Here is a 3,010-nt window from a genome sequence, read left to right on the forward strand (position 1 = left end):
GGAAACTATGTTTTCCTTCAAAAGTGCACTTACCCAACTTGGAATTTTAAAACAAGCTAAGAACATTTTTCCCATGTTTCTTCTGAGTTCCCCAATCCAAATTTGAGGCAAATCGGTCAAGGGGTTATGTTCCAAAACAAAAACAAACAAACAAAGCAATTGCTGGGCTAGCTGTGGTAGTGCTAGAAGCTTTATATTGTGGTATATAGCTATAGTCTAGTTTAACTATCCTGGTTTAGGTGGGTTAGCTGTGGTAGTGCTAGGAGCTGTATATTGTGGTATATAGCTATAGTCTAGTTTAACTGTCCTGGTTTAGATGGGCTAGCTGTGGTAGTGCTAGGAGTTATATATTGTGGTATATAGCTAGTCTAGTTTAACTATCCTGTGGTAGTGCTAAGAGCTGTATATTGTGGTATATAGCTAGTCTAGTTTGACTATCCTGGTTTAGGTGGGTTAGCTGTGGTAGTGCTATGAGCTATATATTGTGGTATATAGCTATAGTCTAGTTTAACTATCCTGATTAGGTGGGTTAGCTGTGGTAGTGCTAGGAACTATATATTGTGGTATATAGCTATAGTCTAGTTTAACTATCCTGGTTTAGGTGGGTTAGCTGTGGTAGTGCTAGGAGCTATATCATGTGGAATAGCTAGGCTTTGCAGGTGATTTGATAAAGAAGTTACTTAAAAGCTAAAGCAATGTAAACTTGTAAATTTAAAAATCAAAGTGACTGTTATTGTAATTCTAAATGTGTATATCTACGATTTACATCAAAAATTTAATCCTATCCCTGCTGGAAAACCAGGATATGCTGGGCGGGGGTCAATTTGACCCCCCCCCTCTAAATCCCATGTTTTATGTCCAAAAATGAAAAATGATACATCATTAGAAAGCTCTTGTGCTCTACTTTTAGAATCTGCAAAAAAATTTGCAAATTTGCAAAAATTGAATTTTTTATCGCAAAATCCAGTTATATAGTAAAAATGTTTACAAAAAAAAATTTGTCCGAAAAATGACAAATTATACATTTTTGAAAAGCCCTTGACCATGCCATTTTAAATATGCAAAAAATTTTGCAAAATTTTAAATAACCTGATTTTTAATCAAGAAAAACTAAAAATGTGCAAATTTCCTTTGACAGGTTGTTTGCAAAAAATTTGCAATTTTTTTTCGACCCCAGCAGGAATAGGGTTAAAAACTATTTTTAATGCAAAAATAATCGATCCTTGTTTCTCCATAAGAAAATTTACTAAAAACAATTGTTTTCTTTGTAAATAGTTGTAAAATAGCATCAGAGACATTAAAGGAAATTGGCAATTTATCTAGAAATGGACAGTCACTCCCTTTAAAAAGAACCCTTAGTAATTTTCAAAACAAAACAATTTTTAATTAACGCTTAACTATGTAGCTAAGCATTACTAATGTATCAATTAGCTTTTATTAGCATTAAATGTTTTAATGGTTTTGGTTTAGAAACCCGAATGTCAAAAATGTAGAATTTCTAACATTTTAATATAAAAATTGATTGAAGGGAGAAACTTTAAACATTAAAGGTTTGATGGAAATTTAGAAGATCAAAGAGACTTATTTTCTTTTGAATTGTTTTTTTGTTTGTTTTGTTGTTATTTTTAGAAAAGAAGACAGGGATGGAGGAGGAGGGGGTCCTGGGTATAGTGTGGCGATCAGTAACAGTCTTTTCAGAGATGGAGTGGAGTAAGAATTCATAAATTAAATTTACCCTTTTTCCGTTTCTGCAAAAAAGATTTTTGAAGGGCTACATTTTGATTTTCATTTCAATGCATTTTATATAGTTGATATTTCACAGTATATATATATTTTTTTAGAGACAATATACCTTAAATGAAGATTTTTGGGCCGCTAGGCGTCTCTCCCAAGCGGATTCCCTGAATGTGTAGAGTAGAGACACATAGCGGCCAAATATAATCGTTGTCAAAAGTACATCATCTGTAAGTGAATAAAATATGTAATGAAATATCAACTCTACATGTACAAAAGTACATCATCTGTAAATGAATAAAATATGTAATGAAATATCAACTATACATGTACAAAAGTACATCATCTGTAAGTGAATAAAATATGTAATGAAATATCAACTATACATGTACAAAAGTACATCATCTGTAAGTGAATAAAATATGTAATGAAATATCAACTATACATGAATGCATTCGACACTGACAGGTTCTAATATCCATATGATTAATTTCAAATTTAAATTGAATAATTTACGATCTTTTTGAAATAATGGAACTCTATGGATTTTAGCGGGTCCTACGTTCTTTATTATAATTCGTTTTTAACCCATTTATCATTTTAATGAAATGAAAGGGGGTGCTGATATAAAATGGAATTTCATTTCGATCAATACTAATTGATCGCTCTTGGGTATAAGACATTTCTAACCATTTACTTCATAATTTACGCAACAGATAAAAATGAAATTAGTAGCGATCGATATCAATAGATGTGTATTTCCATATTTCCATACTTAATAGAAATTTCTATACTAAACATTTTCAAATATTTTTGTACACAAGACATCAGACATTTTGTAAAGTCTTTATTCAAGAAGGTGAAGTATTTATATTTGCTCGTACGGGAATTTTTTTTAATGAATAAAAGATTTCCTTTGAATTATTCTTGACAACTATGTTTAGAAATATGAAGGATCTACCGTGCTTGAACTGTAGACTTATAGAGATGGGAGAAATGGCCTGCTATCAGGGAATATCACATTTTCTCAGCCTTCTTCTTTAGGTATACATGGTTACTAACAAACGATGAGACCTCAGAGACGACTGTACAGAATTCACACTGTCTGTTTCCTTATATTCACAGTTCCTTGCAACTGTGAACTTATTTTGTTGTTTGTAACGTAAACTGTTAAACGACTATAGTTAAGGCATAATGTTTTTGTACCTTGGAATCGTCATATTTTAAGAGTTTCAGATGTCTTTCCTTTATCATTCTTTGTGGTTACTCCCAAGGT

The 3,010-nt window shown here is 31.6% G+C and overlaps 1 long non-coding RNA gene across 1 annotated transcript; it reads left to right on the plus strand.

Annotated features, from left to right (window-relative positions):
- The first annotated feature begins 548 nt into the window (after positions 1–548).
- On the plus strand, positions 549–2,746 carry LOC111707512 (uncharacterized). Its single transcript, XR_002766457.1, has 3 exons — positions 549–659; positions 1,630–1,710; positions 2,679–2,746. It is a non-coding gene; the product is annotated as an uncharacterized LOC111707512 (long non-coding RNA).
- The last annotated feature ends 264 nt before the right edge of the window (positions 2,747–3,010 follow it).

Source organism: Eurytemora carolleeae, unplaced genomic scaffold, assembly GCF_000591075.1.
Source record: "Eurytemora carolleeae unplaced genomic scaffold, Eaff_2.0 scaffold625, whole genome shotgun sequence".
Taxonomy (NCBI): Eukaryota; Metazoa; Arthropoda; class Copepoda; order Calanoida; family Temoridae; genus Eurytemora; species Eurytemora carolleeae.